We start from the raw sequence: 23618 nt of genomic DNA, 5'->3' as shown, positions 1-23618 counted from the left end.
GGAGTGGAATGGAATGGAGTGGAGTGGAATGGAATGGAATGCAATGGAGTGGAGTGGAGTGGAATGGAATGGAGTGGAGAGGAAAGGAATGGAATGGAGTGGAGTGGAAAGGAATGGAATGGAGTGGAGTGGAATGGAATGGAATGAAATGTACTGGAATGGAATGGAGTGGAGTGGAGGGGAATGGAATGGAGAAGAATGAAATGGAATGGAATGCAGTGCAATGGAATGGAGTGGAGTGGAGTGGAATGAAATGGAATGGAGTGGAGTGGAATGGAGTTTAATGGAATGGAGTAGAATGGAATGGGGTGGAGTGGAATGGAATGAAGTGGAGTGGAATAGAATGGAGTGGAGTGGAAAGGAGTGGAGTGGAGTGGAATGGAGTAGAGTGGAGTGGAAAGGAGTGGAGTGCAGTGGAATGGAGTAGAGTGGAGTGGAAAGGAGTGGAGTGCATTGGAGTGGAGTGGAGAGGAATGGTGTGGAGTGGAAAGGAGTGGAGTGGATTGGAATGAAGTGGAATGGAGTGGAATGTAATGGAAAGGACTGGAATGGAATGCAACGGATTGGAATGGAATGGAATGGAATGCAATGCAATGGAATGCAATGGAATGGAATGGAATGGAATGCAATGGAATGGAATGAAAAGGAATGGAATGGAATTGAGTTGAATGGAATAACGAAATGTGAGCTGAGATTGTGCCACTGAACTCCAGACTGGTTTAAAGAGTGAGATATTCTCGAATGTAAGGAATGGAATGAAATTCTGTGGAATGGAATGGAATGGAATGGAGTGGACTGGAATGGAGTGGAGTGAAATGGAGTGGAGTGGAAAGCAGAGGGATGGAATGGAGTGGAATGAAGTGGAGTGGAGTGGGTTTGAGTGGAGTGCGGAAGAATGGAGTGGAATGGAAAGGGATAGAATGGAAAGGAGTGGAGTAGAGTACAGTGCAGTGGAGAGGAGTGGAATAGAGAAGAATGGAATCGGATGTAATGGAATGTAGTGGAGTGGAGTGGAGTGGAACGGAACAAAACGGAACGGAATAGAATGCAGCATAACGGAACGGAATGAAGAATCATGTGCTGAGATTGTGCCACTGCTCTACAGCTTGTATGACAGAGGGTGACATCTTGAAAGAAAGGAGTGGAAGGGAATGAAATGGAATGGAATGGAATGTATTAGAGGGGATCAGAGTGGAATCGAGTGGAATGGAACGGAATGGATTGGAATGGGATGGAATGGATTGGAATGTAATGGAGCAGATTAGAGAGAAGTGGAATGGAACGGAACGGAACGGTACAGAATGGAACGGAATGGAATGTGAGCTGAGATTGTGCCACTGCGCTACAGGCTTGATGACAGAGTGATATACTCTAGAAAGAAAGGAATGGAATGGAATGAAGTGGAAAGGAATGGAATAGAATGGAGTGGACTGGAGTGGAGTGGAGTGAAGTGGAGTGGAGTGGAATAGAGAGGAATGGAATGGGAAGGAATGGAATCGAGTGAATTGGAGTGGAGTGGGGTGGAGTCGAGTACAGTGGAATGGAGTGGAATGGAATGGGATGGAGTGGAATGGAGTGGAGTTGAGTGCAGTAGAGTGGAGAGAAGTAGACTGGAGTGGAATAGAATCGAATTTAATGGAATGTAGTGAAGTGGAGTGGAGTGAAACGGAGAGGAATGGAATGGAATGGATTGGAATGGAAAGTAATGGCATGGAATGGAATGGAATGCAATGGAACAGAATGCAATGCAATGAAAAGTTGACATGTAATGTGACCTGAAATTGGACCACTGCACTCCAGCCTGAGTTTCACAATGATAACCTGTCGAAAGAAAGGAATGGAATACAATGGTGTGGAATGGAATAGAACGGAATGGAATGGAGTGGAGTGGAGTGGAGTGGAATGGAGTCGATTTGGACTGGAAAGGAGTGGAATGTAATGGAGTGGAGTGGAGTGGAGTCAAATTGAATGTAATGGAATGGGATGGAATGGAATGCAACGGAATGGGGAAAAGAAATGTGGGCTGAGATTGTGCCACTGCACCTCAGAAATTCTGACAGAGTGAGATCTTGTGGAAAGAGAGGAATGGAATGGAATGCAGCAGAATGGAAAGGAATGGAGTGGAGTGGAGTGGACTGGAGTGGAGTGCAGTGGAATGGAGTGGAGTGGAGTGGATTGGAGTGAAAAGGAGTGGAGTGGAATGTATTGGAATGGAAAGGAGTGTAGTGGAATGGAATGGAATGGAGCGGAGTGGAAGGGAATGGAGCGGATTGGAATGGAATGGAGGGGAATGGAGTGTAATGGAATGAAATGGAGAGGAGTGGAACGGAATGGAATGGAATGGAATGCATTGGAGGCGAATGGAATTGTGTGGAGTGGAGTGGATTGCCATGTAGTGGAATACAGTGGAATGGAGTGGACTGCAAAGGATTGGAGAGGAGTGGAGTGGAGTGGAGTTGAGTTGATTGGAATGGAATGGAGTGGAAAGGAAAGGAGAGGAGTGGAGTGGAATGGAAAGGAATGGAGTGGAAAGGAGTGGAATGGAATGGAGTGGAGTGGAAGGGAATGGAGTGGAATGGATTGGATTGAAATGGAATGGAGTGGAGTGGAGTGGAATGGAATGGAGTGGAGTGGAATGGATTGGAATGCCATGGGGTGGAATGGAAAGGAGAGAAGTGGAGTGGAGTGGATTGGACTGGAGTGGAATGGAGTGGAATCGAATGGAGTGCAGTGGAATGGAATGGAGTGGAAGGACTGGACAGGAATGGAATGGAATGGAGTGGAGAGGAGTGGAATGGCATGGAATGGAGTGGAGTGGAGTGGAATGGAATGGAGTAGAGTGGAATGGATTGGAATGCCATGGAGTGGAATGGAAAGGAGTGAAATGGAGTGGAGTGGATTGGACTGGAGTGGAATGGAGTGGAATCGAATGGAGTGCAGTGGAATGGAATGGAGTGGAATAGACTGGAATGGAATGGAATGGAGTGGAGTGGCATGGAATGGAATGGAGTGGAGTGGAGTGGAATGGAAAGGAGTGGAGTGGAATTCAATGGAGTGGAATGGAATGGAATGAACTTGAAGGGAATGGAGTTGAGAGAAATAGAATGGAATGGAATGGGATGGAATGGATTGCAATAGAATGGTGAATACAAATGTGGGCTGAGACTGTGCCACTGCACTCCAGCCTTTGTGACAGACTGAGGTCCTGTGGAAAGAAAGGAATGTAATGTAATGGAGTGGAATGCAATGAAATGGAGTGGATGGAATGGATTGGAATGGAGTGGAGTGGAGTGGATTGTGGTGCAGTGGAATGGAGTGGAATGGAATGGAGTGTAGTGGAGTGGAATGGAATGGAGCAGATTGGAATGGAAAGGAGTGGAATTTAGTGGAGTGGAATGAAATGGTGAGGAGTGGAATGGAATGGAATGGAATGGAGTGGAATGGAATGGAATGGAATGGAATGGAATGGAGTGGAATGGAATTGAGTGGAGTGGATTGGAGTGGAGTGGAGTTGAGTGGAATAGAATGGAGTGGAATGAAAAGGAGTGGAGAGGAATGAAGTTGAGTGGACTGGAGTCGAGTGGAGTGGAGTGGAATGGAATGGAATGGAGTGGAGTGGAAGGGGTGGAGTAGAATGGAAAGGAGCAGAATGGATTGGTATGGAATGGAATGGGTGGAGTGGAGTTGAATGGAATGGAGTGGAGTGGAATGGAATTGAGTGGAGTGGAATGGAATGGAGTTTAGTGGAATATAATGCAATGGAGTGGAGTGAAATGCAGTGGAGTGGAATGGAATGGAGTGAAGTGGAGTGGAGTGGATTGGGCTGAAGTGGAATGGAGTGGAGTGGGCTGGAGTGGAGTGGAATGGAATTGAAAGGAGTGGAATGGAGTGGAATGTGATGGAGTGGAAAAGACTGCAGTGGAATGGAATGGAATAGAGTGGATGGAATGGAATGGAATGCAATGGAAAGGAATGGAATGGAGTGGATTGTAATGGAATGGAATGGGGCTTTATGGAAAGGAGTGGAGTGGAGTGGAATGGAATGCAGTGTAGTGGAATGGAAAGGAGTGGAATGGACTGGAATGGAATGGAATGGAATGGAGAGGAGTGGAGTGCACTGGAATGCAGTGGAGTTGAAAGGAATGGAATAGAGTGGAGTGGAGTTGAATGGAACGGAGTGGAGTGGAAGGGAATGGAGTGGAGTGGAGTGGAGTGGAATGGAATGGAATGCAGTGGAGTTGAAAGGAATTGAATGGAGTGGAGTGGAGTGGAATTGAACGGAGTGGAGTGGAATGCAAAGGAGTGGAGTGGAATGGAATGGAGTGGAGTGGAGTGGAATGGAATGGAATGGAATGAAGTGAAGTGGAGTGGAATGGAGTCCAGTGGAATGGAATGGTGTGGAGTTGAGTGGAGTGTAGTGGATTAGAATGGAATGGAATGGAATGAAGAAATGTGTGCTGAGATTTTGACACTGCTTTTTCAGCGTTTGTGACAGAGAAAGGTCCTGTTGAAAGAAAGAAGTCGAATGGAAGGAATTAAAATGGAATGGCATGGAATGGATGAGTGTGGAATAGATTGGAATTGAGTGGAGTGGAGTGGTTTGCAGTGGAATGGAATCGAATAGAATGGAATGGAATGGAATGGTGAAATGAAATGTAAGCTGAGATTGTGCCACTGCACACCAGGATTGGTTACAGAGTGAGATCCTGTCCAAAGAAAGGAATGGAAAGCAATGGAGTGGAATGGAATGAAATGGAGAGGAGTGGAGCGGAGTGCAAAGGAGTGGAGTTGCATGGTTTGGACTGCAGTGGAATGAAATGGACTGGAGTGGAGTGGAATGGAAAGGTGTAGAATGGAGTGGAGTGAAGTGGAGTTGAATGGAGTGGAGAGAAGTGGAGTTGAATGGAATGGAGGGGAGTGGAGTGGAATGGAGTAGAGTGGAATGGAATGGAGTGGAGTGGAATGGAATTGAGTGGAGTAGAGTGGAATGGAGTGGAGTGGAGTGGAATGGAAAGGAGTGCAGTAGAATGGAATGGAGTGGAAAGTAATGGAGTGGAGAGGAATGGAATGGAATGGAGTGGAATGGAATTCAGTGGATTGGAACGGAATGGAATGGAGTGGAAAGGAATGGAGTGGAGTGAAATAGAATGGAATGGAATGCGATGGAATGGATTGCAATGGAATGGTGAAAAGAAATGTGGGATGAGATTGTGCCACTGCACTGCTGCCTTTGTGCCAGAATGAGATCCTGTGCAAAGAAAGGAATGGAATGGAATGGGGTGGAATGGAATGGAAAGGATTGGAGTGGAGTAGAGAGGAGTGGAGTGGAGTGGGAAGGAAGAGAGTAGAGTAGAATGGAATGGAGCCGACTGGATTGGAATGGAATGGAGTAGAGTGAAATGGAAAAGACTGGAATGGATTGGAATGGAATGCAATTGAGTGGAGTGGAGTGGAATGGAATTGAGCGGAGTGGAATGGAATGGAGTGTACTGGAATGCAATGGAGTGGAGTGGAGTGAAATGCAGGGGAGTGGAATGGAATGGAGTGAAGTGGAGTGGAGTCGATTGGACTGAAGTGGAATGGAGTGGAGTGGGCTGGAGTGGAGAGGAACGGAATGGAATGGAGTGGAATGGAGTGGAATGGAATGGAGTGGACTGGAATGGAATGGAGTGGAATGGACTGGAATGGAATGGAATGGAGTGGAGTGGAGCAAATGGAATGGAGTGCAGTGGAAAGGAATGGAATGAAGTGGAGTGGAATGGAATGGAATGGAGCTTTATGGAAAGGAGTGGAGTGGAGTGGAATGGAATGGAGCATAGTGAAATGGAATGGAGTGCAGTGGAGTGGAGTAGAATGAAATGGAGTGGAATTCAGTGGAGTGAAGTGGAATTGAGTGGAGTCGAGTGGAGAGGAGTGAAGTGGAATGGAATGGAATGGAATGCAATGGAATGAAGAAATGTTTGCTGATATTGTGCCACTGCTCTACAGCCTGTGTGACAGAGGGAGATGATGTAGAAAGAATGGAGTGGAATGGAAGGGATTTAGAATGGAATGGCATGGAATGGATTTGGGTGGAATGGAATTCAGTGGAATGGAGTGGAGTGCAGTACAATGGAATGGAATAGAATGGTATGGTGAAATGGAATGTGAACTGAGATTGTGCCAATGCACACCAGCATGGGTGACAGAGTGAGACCATGTCTAAAGAAAGGAATGGGATGGAATGGAGTGGAATGGATTGAAATGGAGTGGACTGGAGTGGAGTGGCGTGCAAAGAAGTGGAGTTGAATGGAATGGAGTGGAGTTGAATGGAATGGAGTGGAGTGGAATGGAATGGACTGCAGTGCAGTGGAATGGAACGGAATGGAATGGAGTGGAGTAGAATGGAGTCGAGTGTAGTGGAATGGAATGGAATGAAGAGGAGTGGATTGGAATGCAGTGGAGCGGAATGGAATGGAGTTACGCAGAGTGGATTGGATTGGACAGGAGTGGTATGTAGTGGAGTGGAGAGGAGTGGAGTGAAATGGAATGGAATGGAGTGGAATGAAATGTAGTGGAGTGGAATAGAAAGGAATGCAATGGAGTAGAGTGGAAGGGAATTGAGTGGAGTGGAGTGGAGTGGAGTGGAGTGCCATGGAGTGGAGTGGAGTGGAGTGGAGTGGAGTGGATAGGAACAGAGTGGAATGGAATGGATTAGAATGTAGTAGATTGGAGTGGAGAGGAATGGAATGAAATGGAATGGAATGGAATGGAATGGAGTGGAGTGGAATGCAGTGGAGTGGAGTGGACTGCAATGGAATGGAATGGAGTGGAGTGGACTGGAATGTAGTGGAGTGGAATGGAATGGAGTTAAGTGGAGTGGAGTGCATTGGACTGGAGTGTTATGTAGTGGAGTGGATTGGACTGGAGTGGGTGGAGTGCAATGCAATGGAATGGAGTGTAATGGAGTGTTGAGGAATGGAGTGGAGTTGAGTGGAATGGAATTGAGTGGAGTGAAATTGTATGGAATGGAGTGGAATAGAGTGGAGTGGAGTGGAATGGAGTAGACTGGAGTGCAAAGGAGTGGCATGGAATGGAATGGAGTGCAGTGGAATGGAGTGGAGTGGAGTGGAATGGAGTGGAGTGGAGTGGAATGGAGTGGAGTGCAATGGAATGGAGTGGAATGGACTGGAATGGAGTGGAGTGGTATGGAATGGAGGGCAGAGGAATTGAGTGGAATGGAGAGGAATTGAATGGATTGGTGAGGAATGGAATGGAGTGGAGTGGAATGGAGTGGAGTGGAGTGGAATGGAATGGAGTGGATTGGAATGGAGTGGAGAGGAGTGGAATGGAGTGGAGTGGAGAAGAGTGCAGTGGATTGCAATGGAATGGAGTGTAGTCGAATGGAATGGAGTGGAGAGGAATGTAATGGAGTGGAGTGGAATGGAGTGTAGTGGATTGGAAATGAGTGGAATTGAATGGAGTGGAGTGGAATGGAATATAATGGAGTGGAATGGAGTGGAGTGGAGTGGAATGGAGTGGAATGGGGTCTAGGGGAGTGGCATGGAATGAAGTGGAGTGGAATGGAATGGAATAGAGTGGAATGCAATGGAGTGGAGTGGAGTGGAGATGAGTGGAGTGGAATAAAATGGAATGGATTCGAATGGAGTGGAATGGAATAGAGTGGAGTGGAACGGAATGGAGTGGAGTGGAGTAGAGGGGAATGGAGTGAAGTGGAGTGGAGTGGAATGCAGTGGAGTGGAATGGAATGGAATGGAGGGAAGACGAATTGAATGGAATGGAATGGAATAGAATGGAATGGAATGGAATTGACTGGATTGAAGTACAGTGGAGTGGATTGGAGTGGAGTGGAGTTTAATTGAGTGGAATGGAGCAGAGTGGAAAGGAATGGAATAGAGTGAAGTGAAGTGTAATGGGATGGAATGGAATGGTATGGTTTGTAGTGGGGTGGAGTGGAAAGCAATGGAGTGGAGTGGAATGGAATGGAGTGGAATGGAGTGCAATGGAGTTCAGAGGAATGGACTGGAGTGGACTGGAATGGAGTGGAGTATAGTGGAGTGGAATGGAGTGGAGTGAAGTGGATGGAAATGGAATGAAGTAGAATTGAAAGAAGAAATGTGTGCTGAGATTGTGCTACCGCGCTTACACCTGTGTGACAGAATGAGATCCTGTAGAAAGAAAAGAGTGGAATGGAAGAGATTGGAATGGAATGGAATGGAACAGATTGGAGAGGAGTGGAGTGGAATTGAATGGAGTGGAGAGGAGTGCAGTGGAATGAAATGGAATGGTGAAATGAAATGTGAGCTGAGATTGTGCCACTGCACACCAGGATGGGTGACAGAGAGAGATCCTGTCAAAAGAAAGGAATGGAATGGAATGGAGTGGCATGGAATGGAATGGAGTGACATGGAATGAAATGGAGTGGAGTAAGGTGGGACGGAAAGGAGTGGAGTGGAATTGAATTTAGAGGAGTGAGAAGGAATGGACTGGAATGTAGTGGAATGGAATGGAGTGGAATGGAGTGGAGTGGAGTTGGAGTGGAATGAAAAGGAGTGTAGTGGAATGCAATGGAGTGGAGTGGAATTTAATGGAATGTGACGCAATGGAAAAGAGTGGAGAGGACTGGAATGGAGTGGAGTAGAGGGAGTGTAATTCAATGAAGTGGAGTGGAGTGGAATGGAATGGAATGGGATGGGATGGAGTGGAGTGGAGTGGACTGGAATGGAATGGAAAAGAGTGGAATGGAATGGAGTGGAATGGAATGAAATGGAGTGGAGTGCAATGGAATGTAGTGGAGTGGAATGGAGTGGAGTTGAGTGTAATGGAATTGAGTAGTGAGGAATGGAGTGGAGTGGAAAGGAATGTAGTGGAGTGGAGTGAAATGGAGTGGAGTGGAGTGGAGTGGAATGGAGTGGAGTGGAGTGGAGTGGAATGAAGTGGAAAGGATCTGAATGGAGTGGAATAATGAAATGTGAGCTTTAATTGTTCCACTGCACTCCAGGCTGGGTGACAGAGTGAGATACTCTAGAAAGAAAGGTTTCGAATGGAATGCAGTGGAATGCAATGAAACGGAGTGGACTGGAGTGGAGTGGAGTGAAGTGCAGTGGAGTGGAATGGAGAGGAATGGAATGCTGCGGAATTGGATGGCCTGAAATGGAATGAAGTGGAGTGGAGTGGGGCGTAGTGGCATGCAGTGGAATAGAGCAGAATGGAATGGGATAGAGTGGAATAGAGTGGAATGGAGTGCAGTGGAGTGGAGAGGAGTTGAATGTAGATAAACGGAATAGGATGTTATGGAATGAAGTGAGTGGAGTGGAGTGGAACGCAGAGGAATGGAATGGAATGGAAAAGAATTGAATGGAATGGACCGGAACGAAATGGAGAAATCTGAGTTGGCATTTTGCTACTGAGCTACAGCCTGTGTGACAGAAGGAGATCCTGTCGAAAGAAACGAGTGGAATGGAATGGAATGGATTGTAGTGGAACGAAGTGGAATTCAGTGGAATGAGATGGAATGGAAATGAATGGAATGGAGTGGATGGAGCAGAGTGGAGTGGAGTGGAATGGAACGGAATGGAATGTGAGATGGGATTGTGCCGCTGCACTTCAGGCTGGGTGACAGAGTGAGATACTATCGAAAGAAAGGAATGGAATGGAATGGAATGCAGTGAAATGGAATGGACTGGAGTGGAGTGGAGTGGAGTGGATTGAAATGGAATGGAGTGGAGTGGAATGGAGCAGAGTGGAATGGAATGGAGTGGTATCAAATGGAAAGGAGTGGAATGAAATGGAGTGGATTGGAATGGAATGCATTGGAATGGAATGGAATGAAGTGGAATGGAGTGGAGTGGAATAGCATGGAGTGGAGTGGAGTGGAATGGAATTTAATGGAATGGAGTGGAGTGGAGTGGAATGGATTAGATTGGATTGGAATGGATTGGATTGGATTGGAATGGAAAGGAGTGGATTGGAATGGAGTGGAGTGAAATGGAATGGAGTGGAGTGGAATGGATTGGAGAGTAGTGGAATGGAATGGAGTGGAGTGGATTGGAGTGGAGTGAAATGGAATGGAGTGAAGTGGAATGGAATGGAATGGAGATGAATGGAATGGAGTGGAGTGGAATGGAATGGAGTGGAGTGGAGTGGAGTGCAATGGAATGGATTGGAATGGAGAGGACTGGAGTGTCATGGAGTGGAGTGGAATGGACTTGAGTGGAGTTGAGTGGAGTGGAACCAAATGGAATGGAATGGAAGGAAGAAATTTGTGCTGAGGTTGTGCCACTGCGCTTCAGCCTGTGTGACAGAGGGAGATCTTGTCAAAGAAAGGAGTGTAATGGGAGAGACTGGAAAGGTACGGGATGGAAAGGATTGGAGAGAAGTAGAGTGGAATTGAGTGGAGTGGAGAGGAGTGCAGTGGAATGGAATGAAATGGAATGGTGAAATGAAATGTGAGCTGAGATTGTATAACTCCACACCAGCATGGGTGACAGAGTGAGATCCTGTCAAAAGAAAGTAATGGAACGGAAAGGAGTGGAATGGAATGAAATGGAGTTGAGTGTAGTGGAGAGGAATGGAGGGGAGTGGAATGGAATGGATTGGAATGGAAAGGAATGGAGTGGCATGGAATGGAAAGGAGTGGAGTGGAATGGAATGGAGTGGAGTGGTATGCAGTGGAGTGGAAACGACTGTAGTGGAGTGGAATGAAATGGAGTGGAGTAGAATTGAATGGAGTGGAGTGGAATGGTATGGAAAGGAGTGGAATGGAGTGGGGTGGATTGGAGTGGAGTGGTGTGGAGTGGAAACCAGTGGAGTGGAATAGAACTCAGTGGAGTGGCATGGAGTGGAGTGGAATGGAATGGAGTGGAGTGGAATGGAGTGGAGAAGAATAAAGGGAAGTTGAGTGGAATGGGACGGGGTCAAGAGGAATGGTGTGGAATGGAGTGGAATTGAGTGGAGTGGAGTAGAGTGGACTGGAAAGGGGTGGAGTGAAATGGAATGGAATGGAGTGGAATGGAATGGAGTGGAACGGATTGGAATGGAATGGAATGGAGTGGAGTGGAATGGAATGCAGTAGAATGGAATGGGGTGGATTGAAATGGAATGGAGTAGAGTGTAATGAAGTGGAGTGGAGTGGAATGGAAGTGGAGTGGAGTGGAATGGAATATGATGGAATGGAATGGAATGGAGCGGAGTGGAATGGACTGGAATCGAGTGGAATGGAATAGAATGGAGTGGAATGGAATAGAATAGAGTGGAATGGAGTTGAGTGGAGTGCAGTGGAATGGAGCTGTATGGAATGGTGTGGAGTAGAATGGAATGGATTGTAGTGGAATGGAGTGGAGTGGGACAGAGTGGGTTGGAGTGGAATGGAGTGGAGTGGAATGGAATGGAGTGGAGTGGAATGGAATGGAGTGGAGGGGCATGGAATGGAGTTGAGTGTAATGTAATGGAGTGGAGTGGAATGCTATGGAATGGAGGGGAATGGAGTGGAGTGGAGTGGAATGGAATGGAGTTGAATAAAATGTAGTGAAATTTATTGGAATGGAATGGATTGGAGTGGAATGGAATGGAGTGGAGTGGAATGGAGTGGGGTGCAGTGGAATTGAGTGGAATCAAAAGGACTGGATTGGAATGGAGTGGAGAGGAATGGAATGGAATAGAATGGAGTGGAATGTAGTATAGTGGAATGGAAAGGAATGTAACAGAATGGAGCAGAGTGGAGTGCAGTGGAGAGGAGTGGATTGGAATGGAGTGGAGTAGATTGGAGTGGAATGGTTTGGAGTGGAATGGAATGGAGTTAAGTGGAATGGAGTGGAGTGGAGTGCAGTCTAACGGAGTAGAGTTGAGTGGAATGGAATGGAATGGAGTGGAAAGGACTGGAAAGCAGTGCAATGGATTGGAGTGGAGTGCAGTGTAATGGAATGGAACAGAGTGGTGTGGAATGAAATGGAGTGGAGTGGAAAGGAATGTAGCGGAGTGGAATGGAATGGACAGGGGTGGAATGGAGTGGAGTGGAGTGGAGTGAAATGGAATGGATTGGAATGGAATGGAATAGAATGGATAGAAATGGAATGGAGTGGAGGGGAATAGAAAAGAGTGGAGGTGAATGGAGTGGAGCATAGTGGAATTAAGTGTAATGGAATGAAGTGCAGTGGAATGGATTGGAGTGGAGTGTAATGGAATAGAATATAGTGGAAAGGAGTGGAGTGAAGTGGAGTGGAATGGAATGGAGTGGAGTGGAATGGTAGGGAATGGAGTGGAATGGAGAGTAGTGGAGTGGAGTGCAGTGGAATGGAGGGGAAGGGAATGGAGTGAAGTGTTTTGGAATGGAGTGGAGTGGAGTGGAATGGAATGCAATGGAGTGGAATGGAGTGGAGTGCAGTGGAATTGAGTGGAATTGAATGGAGTGGATTGGAATGGAATGAAGTGGAGTGGAACAGAATAGAATGGAGTAGAATGGAGTGAAGTGAAGTGGAGTTGAATGGAGTGGAGTGCAATGGAATAGAATGGAGTGGAATGGAGTTGAGTGGAGTGCAGTGGAATGGAACTGTATGGAATGGAGTGGAGTAGAATGGAATGGATTGTAGTGGAATGGAGTGAAGTGGAACAGAGTGGATTGGAGTGGAATGGAGTGGAGTGGAATGGAATGGAGTGGAATGGAATGGAATGGAGTGGAGGGGCATGGAATGGAGTGGAGTGTAATGTAATGGAGTGGAGTGGAATGCTATGGAATGGAGGGGAATGAAGTGGAGTGCAGTGGAATGGAATGGAGTTGAATAAAATGTAGTGAAATTTATTGGAATGGAATGGAGTGGAGTGGAATGGAATGGAGTGCAGTGGAATGGAGTGGAGTGGAATGGAATGGAGTGCAGTGGAATGGAGTGGAGTGCAGTGGAATTGAGTGGCATCGAATGGACTGGATTGGAATGGAGTGGAGAGGAATGGAATGGAATAGAATGGAGTGGAATGGAGTGTAGTGGAATGGAAAGGAATGGAATAGAATGGAACAGAGTGGAGTGCAGCGGAGAGGAGTGGATTGGAGTGGAATGGATTGGAGTGGAATGGAATGGAGTTAAGTGGAATGGAGTGGAGTGGAGTGCAGTCTAATGGAGTGGAGTTGAGTGGAATGTAATGGAGTGGAGTGGAAAGGAGTGGACAGCAGTGAAATGGTTTGGAGTGGAGTGGAGTGTAATGGAAAGGAGTGCAATGGAATGGAACAAAGTGGTGTGGAATGGAATGGAGTGGAGTGGAAAGGAATGGAGTGGAGTGGTGTGGAATGGAATGGAGTGGAGTGGAAAGGAACAAAGCAGAGTGGAATGGAATGGACAGGAGTGGAATGGAGTGGAGTGGAATGGAATGGATTGGAATGGAATGGAATTAGAGTGGAGAGAAATGGAATGGAGTGGAGGGGAATGGAAAGGAGTGGAGGGGAATGGAGTGGAGCATAGTGGAATGGACTGGAGCCTAGTGGAATGGAGTGGAGCATAGTGGAATTAAGTGTAATGGAATGGAGTGCAGTGGAATGTATTGGAGTGGAGTGGAACGGAATAGAATATAGTGGAAAGGAGTGGAGTGAAGTGGAGTGGAATGGAATGGAGTGGAGTGGAGTGCATTGTAATGGAGTGGAAGGGAATGGAGTGAAGTGTTTTGGAATGGAGTGGAGTGGAGTGGAATGGAATGCAGTGGAGTGGTATGGAGTGGAGTGCAGTGGAATTGAGTGGAATTGAATGGAGTGGATTGGAATGGAATGAAGTGGAGTGGAACGGAATAGAACAGAGTGGAATGGAGTGAAGTGAAGTGGATTTGAATGCAGTGGAGTGCAACGGAATGGAATGGAGTGGAATGGAGTGGAGTGGAATTGAATGTAGTGGAGTGGAGTTGAGTGGAGTGGAGTGGAGTAGAGGGGAATGGAGTGGAGTGAAGTGGAGTGGAATGGAGTGCAGTGGAATGGAAGAGAATGGAGTGGAATAGAGTGGAGTGGAATGGAATTGAATGGAATGGAATGGAGTGGAGTGGAGGGCAGAGGAGTGGAATGGAGTGGAGTGTGGTGGAGTGGAGTGGGCTGGAAGGGAATGGAATGGAGTGTAATGAAGAGAAGCGGAGTGGAATTGACTGGAATTGAATGGAGTGGAGTGGAGTGGAATGGAATAGAATAGAGTGGAATGGAGTGGAGTGGAGTGGAATGGAGTGGAGAAGAATAAAGGGAAGTTGAGAGGAATGGGACGGGGTCAAGATGAATGCTGTGCAATGGAGTGGAATTGAGTGGAGTGGAGTAGAGTGGACTGGAAAGGATTGGAGTGAAATGGAATGGAATGGAGTGGAATGGAGTGGAGTGGAACGGATTGGAGTGGAATGGAATGGAGTGGAGTGGAATGGAATGCAGTAGAACGGAATGGAGTGGATTGGAATGGAATGGAGTGGAGAGTAATGAAGTGGAGTGGAGTGGAATGGAAGTGGAGTGGAGGGGAGTGGAATGGAATGGAATGGAGAGGAGTGGAATGGAGTGTAGTGGAATGGAGTGGAGTGGAATGGAATTGAAGGGAGTGTAGTGGAATGGAGTGGAGTGGAAAGGAGTGGAGTGGAGGGGAAAGGAATAAAATATAGTGGTAAGGAGTGGAGTGAAGTGGAGTGGAATGGAATGGAGTGGAGTGGAGTGATAGGTAATGGAGTGGAATGGAGAGGAGTGCAGTGGAGTGAAGTGGAATGGAGTGGAAGGGAATGGAGTGAAGTGTTTTGGAATGGAGTGGAGTGGAGTGGAATGGAATGCAGTGGAGTGGAATGGAGTGGAGTACAGTGGAATTGAGTGGAATTGAATGGAGTGGATTGGAATGGAATGAAGTGGAGTGGAACAGAATAGAATGGAGTAGAATGGAGTGGAGTGAAGTGAAGTGGAGTTGAATGGAGCGGAGTGCAATGGAATAGAATGGAGTGGAATGGAGTTGAGTGGAGTGCAGTGGAATGGAACTTTATGGAATGGAGTGGAGTAGAATGGAATGGATTGTAGTGAAATGGAGTGAAGTGGAACAGAGTGGATTGGAGTGGAATGGAGTGGAGTGGAATGGAATGGAGTGGAGTGGAATGGAATGGAGTGGAGGGGCATGGAATGGAGTTGAGTGTAATGTAATGGAGTGGAGTGGAATGCTATGGAATGGAGGGGAATGAAGTGGAGTGCAGTGGAATGGAATGGAGTTGAATAAAATGTAGTGAAATTTATTGGAATAGAATGGAGTGGAGTGGAATGGAATGGAGTGCAGTGGAATGGAGTGGAGTGCAGTGGAATTGAGTGGCATCGAATGGACTGGATTGGAATGGAGTGGAGAGGAATGGAATGGAATAGAATGGAGTGGAATGGAGTGTAGTGGAATGGAAAGGAATGGAATAGAATGGAACAGAGTGGAGTGCAGCGGAGAGGAGTGGATTGGAGTGGAATGGATTGGAGTGGAATGGAATGGAGTTAAGTGGAATGGAGTGGAGTGGAGTGCAGTCTAATGGAGTGGAGTTGAGTGGAATGTAATGGAGTGGAGTGGAAAGGAGTGGACAGCAGTGAAATGGTTTGGAGTGGAGTGGAGTGCAATGGAAAGGAGTGCAATGGAATGGAACAAAGTGGTGTGGAATGGAATGGAGTGGAGTGGAAAGGAATGGAGCGGAGTGGTGTGGAATGGAATGTAGTAGAGTGGAAAGGAATGGAGCAGAGTGGAATGGAATGGACAGCAGAGGAATGGAGTGGAGTGGAATGGAATGGATTGGAATGGAATGGAATTAGAGTGGAGAGAAATGGAATGGAGTGGAGGGGAATGGAAAGGAGTGGAGGGGAATGAAGTGGAGCGTAGAGGAATGGACTGGAGCCTAGTGGAATGGAGTGGAGAATAGTGGAATTAAGTGTAATGGAATGGAGTGCAGTGGAATGTATTGGAGTGGAGTGGAACGGAATAGAATATAGTGGAAAGGAGTGGAGTGAAGTGGAGTGGAATGGAATGGAGTGGAGTAGAGTGATATGGAATGGAGTGGAATGGAGAGGAGTTGAGTGGAATGCATTGTAATGGAGTGGAAGGGAATGGAGTGAAGTGTTTTGGAATGGAGTGGAGTGGAGTGGAATGGAATGCAGTGGAGTGCTATGGAGTGGAGTGCAGTGGAATTGAGTGGAATTGAATGGAGTGGATTGGAATGGAATGAAGTGGAGTGGAACGGAATAGAACTGAGTGGAATGGAGTGAAGTGAAGTGGATTTGAATGCAGTGGAGTGCAACGGAATGGAATGGAGTGGAATGGAGTGGAGTGGAATTGAATGTAGTGGAGTGGGGTTGAGTGGAGTGGAGTGGAGTAGAGGGGAATGGAGTGGAGTGAAGTGGAGTGGAATGGAGTGGAGTGGAGTGGAAGGGAATGGAGTGGAATGTAGTGGAGTGGCATGGAATTGAATGGAATGGAATGGAGCACTCGAGTGGAGGGCAGAGGAGTGGAATAGAGTGGAGTGTGGTGGAGTGGAGTGGGCTGGAATGGAATGGAGTGGAGTGTAATGAAGAGGAGTGGAGTGGAATTGACTGGAATTGAATGGAGTGGAGTGGAGTGGAATGGAATAGAATAGAGTGGAATGGAGTGGAGTGGAGTGGAATGGAGTGGAGAAGAATAATGGGAAGTTGAGTGGAATGGGACGGGGTCAAGATGAATGGTGTGCAATGGAGTGGAATTGAGTGGAGTGGAGTAGAGTGGACTGGAAAGGATTGGAGTGAAATGGAGTGGAATGGAGTGGAATGGAGTGGAGTGGAACGGATTGGAGTGGAATGGAATGGAGTGGAGTGGAAAGGAATGCAGTAGAACGGAATGGAGTGGATTGGAATGGAATGGAGTGGAGTGTAATGAAGTGGAGTGGAGTGGACTGGAAGTGGAGAGGAGGAGAGTGGAATGGAATGGAATGGAGAGGAGTGAAATGGAGTGTAGTGGAATGGAGTGGAGTGGAGTGGAATGGAAGGGAGTGTAGTGGAATGGAGTGGAGTGGAAAGGAGTGGAGTGGAGTGGAGTGCAGAGGAATTGAATGGAGTGGAGTGGAATGGAAAATGATGCAATGGAATGGAATGGAGTGGAGTGGAAAGGAGTGGAGCAGAGTGGTATTGGGTGGAATCGTATGGAGCGGAGTGGAATGGAGTGGATTCGAGTGGAATGGAATAGAATGGAGTGGAATGGAACAGAATGGAGTGGAATGGAGTTGAGTGGAGTGCAGTGGAATGTAACTGTATGGAATGGAGTGGAGTAGAATGGAATTGATTGTAGTGGAATGGAGTGGAGTGGAACAGAGTGGATTGGAGTGGAATGGAGTGGAGTGGAATGGAATGGAGTGGAGTGGAATGGAATGGAGTGGAGTGGAATGGAATGGAGTGGAGTTGAATGGAGTGGAGTGGAGTGGAATGGAATATAATGGAGTGGAATGGAGCGGAGTGGAATGGTATGGACAGGAGTGGAATGGAGTGGAGTGGAGTTGAATTGACTGGAATGGAACGGAGTGGAGTCGGATGGAGTGGATTGGAGTTGAATTGACTGGAATGGAATGGAGTGGAGTCGGATGGAGTGGAGTGGAGTGGAATGGAAGAGAATGGAGTGGAATGGAGTGGAGTGGAGTGGAGTGGAATGGAGTGGAGTGGAGTGGAATGGAGTGGAGTGGAGTGGATTGGAATGGATTGGTGTGGAATGGAGTGGAATGGAGTGGAATACAATGGAGTACAGAAAAGTTGAGTGGAGTGGAACGGAATAAAATGAAATGGAGTGGAATGGAGTGGAATGTTATGGAGTAGAGTGGAATGAATTGTAGTGGAGCAGAATAGAGTGGAGTGGAGGAGAATGGAGTAGAGTGAAGTGCAGTGGAATGGAGTGTAGAGGAATGGAATTGAATGGAGTGGAAGGGATTTTAGTGGAATGAAATGGAATGGAATGGAGCAGAGTGGAGTATAGTGGAGTGGAGTGGAGCCGCATGGAATGGAGTGGAGTGGAGGGTAATGGAATGGAGTGGAGTGTAATGTAATGGATTCGATTGGAACAGAGTGAAATGGAATGGAGTTGAAGGGAGTGGAGTGGAGCGGAATGGAGCAGAGTTGGGTGGAATGGAATGGGGTGTAGTGAAAAGGAATGTACAGGAGGAGAATGGAGTGGAGTGGAGTGGAATGTAATGGAGTGGAATGGAATGGAGTTAAGTGGAATGGAGTGGACTGGAATGGAGAGGACTGGTATGAATTGGAGTGCGGTGGCATGGGGTGGAGTGGAATGGAACGAAGAAGAGTGGAATGGAATTGAGTAGATTGGAGTGGAATGAAGTGGAGTTGAATGGAGTGGAGTGCAGTGGAATGGAATAGAATGGAGTGGAATGGAGCGGAGTGGAATGGAATGGACAGGAGTGGAATGGAGTGGAGTGGAGTTGAATTGACTGGAATGGAATGGAGTGGAGTCGGATGGAGTGGAGTGGAGTGGAATGGAAGAGAATGGAGTGGCATGGAGTGGAGTGGAGTGGAGTGGAATGGAGTGGAGTGGAGTTGAATTGACTGGAATGGAATGGAGTGGAGTCGGATGGAGTGGAGTGGAGTGGAATGGAAGAGAATGGAGTGGCATGGAGTGGAGTGGAGTGGAGTGGAATGGAGTGGAGTGGGGTGGAATGGAGTGGAGTGGAGTGGAATGGAATGGATTGGTGTGGAATGGAGTGGAATGGAGTGGAATACAATGGAGTACAGAAAAGTTGAGTGGAGTGGAACGGAATAAAGTGAAATGGAGTGGAATGGAGTGGAATGTTATGGAGTAGAGTGGAATGAATTGTAGTGGAGCAGAATAGAGTGGAGTGGAGGAGAATGGAGTAGAGTGAAGTGCAGTGGAATGGAGTGTAGAGGAATGGAATTGAATGGAGTGGAAAGTATTGTAGTGGAATGAAATGGAATGGAATGGAGCAGAGTGGAGTATAGTGGAGTGGAGTGGAGCCGCATGGAATGGAGTGGAGTGGAGGGTAATGGAATGGAGTGGAGTGTAATGTAATGGATTGGATTGGAACGGAGTGAAATGGAATGGAGTGGCGGGAGTGGAGTGGAGGGGAATGGAGCAGAGTTGAGTGGAATGGAATGGGGTGGAGTGAAAAGGAATGTACAGGAGGGGAATGGAGTGGAGTGGAGTGGAATGTAATGGAGTGGAATGGAATGGAGTAGATTGGAGTGCAATGGAATGGAGTGGAGTGCAATGGAATGCAGTGGAGAGGAATGGAGTGGAGTGGAGTGGAATTGAGTGTAATGGAATGGAGTTAAGTGGAATGGAGTGGAGTGGAGTGCAATGAAATGAAATGGAGTGGAATGGAATGGAGTGGAATGGAGTGGATTGGAAAGGTTTGGAGTTTAATGGAATGGAGTGGAGTGGAGTAGAGTGGAGTGGGAAGGAATGGACTGGAATGTAGTGGAATAGTAGAGTGAAGTAGAGTGAAGTAGAGTGGAGTGGAGAATATTGGTGCTAAAATTTGCAAAACGCCTAGCAAACTGAATTAAACAATACATAAATAGGTAAGTCATAATGACCATGTGGGATTTATTCCAGGGATGCAAGGATAGTTCAACATGCAAATCAATGAATGTGATAGATCACATAAAGAGAATGAAGGGGCCAGGAACAGTGGTTCACACCTGTAATCCCAGCAATTTGGGAAGCCGAGGTGGGTGGATCACCTGAGGTCAGGAGTTTGAAACCAGTCTAGCCAACATGGCGAAGCTACGTCTCTACTAAAAATACAAACATTAGCCAGGCATGGTGGTGAGCACCTGTAATGCCAGCTACTCAGGAGGCTGAAGAAGGAGAATCACTTGAACCCAGGAGGCAGAAGTTGCATTGAGCTGAGATCGTGCCATTACACTCCAGCCTGGGTGACAGAGGGAGACTACATCTCAAAAAAAAAAAACAAACAAACAAACAAAAAAAAACAAGGACAAAATCCATATAATAATTTCAATTATGCTAAAAAATTTTGATAAAATTTAATATTCTTTAATAATAAAAAGCCCTTTGAAAACTGGTTATGGAATGAACATACCTCAACATAATAAAGTCATATATGACAGACCCACAGCTAGTATCACACTAAGTGGGGAAAAAATAAAAGCCTTTTCTCTAAAATCTGGAAGATGACAAGAATGTCCACTTTTACCACTGTTATTCAACATAATGCTGAAAGTCCTATCTGGAGCAATCAGACAGGAGAAAGCAATATAACGCATCCCAATTGGAAAAGAAGTCAAATTACCTTTTTTTTTTTTTTTTTTGCCAATGTTATAATGTTATATTGGAAAAGGCATAAATACTCCTCTGATAGGCTTTGAATGTGTGTTCCCTCCCAAATCTCATATTTAAATGTAATTCTCAATGTTGGAGATGGGCCTGTTGAAAGGTGATTTAACCATTGGGTTGGATTACTATAAATGGCTTAGCACCATCCCAGTTGGTGCTATCCTGATGATAGTGAGTGAGTTCCCATAAAATCTGGTTATTTAAAACTGTGTAACAACTCGCCCCTCCGTTTTTTGCTTCTGCTTTTTGCCCTGTGATGTGCAAGATTCTGCTTCAACTTCTGCCATGACTGTAAACTTCCAGAGACCTCCCCAGAAGCATATTCCAGTACTATGTTTTCTCTACAGACTGTAGAATCATAAGCCATTTAAACCTACTTTGTAAAAAATAAATTATCCAGTACTACTCTCATAGTGTTGCAAAAGCATATTCCAGTACTATGTTTTCTCAACAGCCTGTAGAATCATAAGCCACTTAAACCTACTTTGTAAAAAATTAATTATCCAGTCCCACTCTCATAGTGTTGCAAAAATAGCTTAATACAAAAATTGGCACCAAGGAATGGAAAATAGTTATAAGAATACCCCACAATGTGGAATCAGCTTTGTAATTGCGTAAACAGGCAGAAGTTGGAAGAATTTGTGGGATTCAGAAGACAGAAAAATGAGGGAAAGTTGAGATTTTCTTAGAGACTGGTTGAATGTCTGTGACAAAATGCTGATAGTGATCTGGACAGTGAAGGCTGGGCTGAGAAGGTCTCAGATGAAAACTAGAAACTTATTGGGACTGAAACAAAGGTCATGCATGTTGTCTTAGCAAAGTGGTTGGCTGAATTTCTGTCATGCACTAGGGATATAAAAAAGTTTGAATTTGAAATTGATGACTTAGTGTTTCTGTTGCAAAAATGTCTAAGCAGCAAAGCATTTGTGATGTGACCTGGCTGCCTCTAACAACTTATGCTCACATGTTCTAGCAAAAAAATAAAAATAAAATAATTACTAACTTATACTTACAAAAGAAGCATAGTGTAAAAGCTTGAAAACTTTGCAGCCTAGTCATGTGGCTGAAATATAAAAAGCTTTTATAAGAGAGGAACTCAAGCAGCATATGGGTCAACCACTTGTTAGAGATATTTGTATAACCTAAAAAAAAAGCAAGTGTTGATAGCCAAGACAATGGGAAAGAGGAATTGAAGGCATTTTAGAAATCTGAAAGGCAGCCAGCCATCACAGGCCCTGAGGACTGAAAGAAGAGAATAGTTTCTGGGATCAGGTCTAGGACCTGCTGCCTTGGGTAGCTTTGGAACAAGGCTCACTGCATCCTTGCCACTGCTTCAGCTCCAGGTGTAGCTCATATTGATCCAGTTACAACTCCAGTCACTGCTTCAGAGGGTGCAAGCCATAACCTTGGCAGCTTCCATGTGGTGTTAGGCCTGTGGGTTTACCAAATGCGAGTAGTTGAGACTTGGGAGCCTCCACCTTTATTTCAAAGGATGTATGAAAAAGACAGGGTGTGCAGGCAGAAGCATGTTGCAGGTGTGGAGCCCTCATGGAGATCCTCTACTAAAACAATGGAGAAAAGAAATGTGGGGTGACAGTCCCCAGGAAGGCTCCCCACTGGGTCATGGCCTAGTAGATCTGTGAGGAGAGGATCACTGTCCTCCAGACCTCAGACCCCAGAATGGTAGATCTAGCTACAGCCTGCACCTTGCAGCTTGAAAAGCCAGAGGCACAGTATGCCAGCCCATGAGAGCAGCTGTGGGGGCTGAACCATGCAAAGTCACAAGGTAGAACTTTCCCAATGCGTTAGCATGCCCTGGAAATGGGACACAGAGTCAAAAATAATTATTTTGGAGCCTTACAATTCAATAACTGCCCTTCTGGGTTTCAGACTTTCATAGATCCTGTGACCGCTTTCTTTTGGCTGATTTCTTCCTTTTAGAATAGGATTATTTACCCAATGCCTCAGCCTCATTTGTATCTTGGAAGAACCTAATTTGTTTCTTTATGTTACAGGCTTATAGGAGGAAGAAATTAGCTTTGTCTTAGATGAGACTTTTGACTTTTGAGTTAAGGCTGAAATTAGTTAAGACTTTGGGGATTATTGGGAAGTCATGATTGTATTTTGAAATATGAGAAGGATTTGAGATTTGGAACGGCCAGGGGCAAAATGATACAGTTTGGATGTGTATTCCCACCAAAATCTTATATCGAAATATAATCCTCAATGTTGGAAGTGGGCCTAGAGGGGAGGTGATTGAATCATGAGGGCAAGATTTCCACGGACAGTTTGGCATCATTTCCTTTGGTGCCATTCCCACAACAGTAAGTTTTTATCAGAGCTGGTTATCTATAAGTGTGTGTAACACTTCCCCCCGCCCTCGCACTTACCAGGTGATGTGCAAGCACTGGATTTATTTTTCACCTTGTCAGTTGTCAGAGGCTTCCCCAGAAGCAGAAGCCAGTGCTATGCTTTCTGTACAGCCTGTAGAAACATGAACCAATTAAACCTATTTTCTTTATAAATTAACCAGTCACTGATTACTTTTTATAGCAATATGAGAATGGCCTAATACATCCACCATAATCTATTAGAGGTAATAACTTGAGTAAATTTGCAGAATATGAAATCAACACATACAAATCAGTAGGGTTTCTATATGCCAACAGTCAACAAACTGAAAAAGAATTCAAAAATGTAATACTATTTGCAGTAGCCACAAATAAAACAAAATATGTGGAAATTTACCAAAGAAATAAAAGTTCTCAACAATTAAAACTGTAAAACACTGATAAAAGAAATGAAAAAGGACCGAAAAATTGGAAAGATATTTTTATGTTCACAGATTGGAAGAATCAGTATTTTTTTAAAAATGTCCATACGATCCATAGCAATCTATACATTTCATGCCATCTCTATCAAAATAACAGGCCAGGGGCAGTGGCTCATGCCTGTAATCCCAGCACTTTGGGAGGCCGAAGTTGGTGGATCATGAGGTCAGGAGTTCAAGACCAGCCTGGCCAACTTGGTGAAACCCAACCTCTACTAATAATACAAAAAATTAGCCAGGTATGGTGGCGGGTGCCTCTAATCCCAGCTATTCAGGAGTCTGAGGCAAAGAATTGCTTGGACCCAGGAGGTGGAGGTTGCACTGTGCCCAGATCACATCACTGCACTCCAGTCTAGGTGACAGAGCAAGACGCCATCAAAAAAAAAAAAAAAAAGAAAAAGAAAAAGAAGAAGAAGACATTCCTCACAGATATAGAAAAAAAACTCTGAAATTTATATGGAAACATCACAAAACACTATAATAGTCAAAGCTAT

This window comes from Pongo abelii, chromosome 12 (assembly GCF_028885655.2).
Source record: "Pongo abelii isolate AG06213 chromosome 12, NHGRI_mPonAbe1-v2.0_pri, whole genome shotgun sequence".
Taxonomy (NCBI): Eukaryota; Metazoa; Chordata; class Mammalia; order Primates; family Hominidae; genus Pongo; species Pongo abelii.
This window is presented reverse-complemented; position numbering follows the sequence as displayed.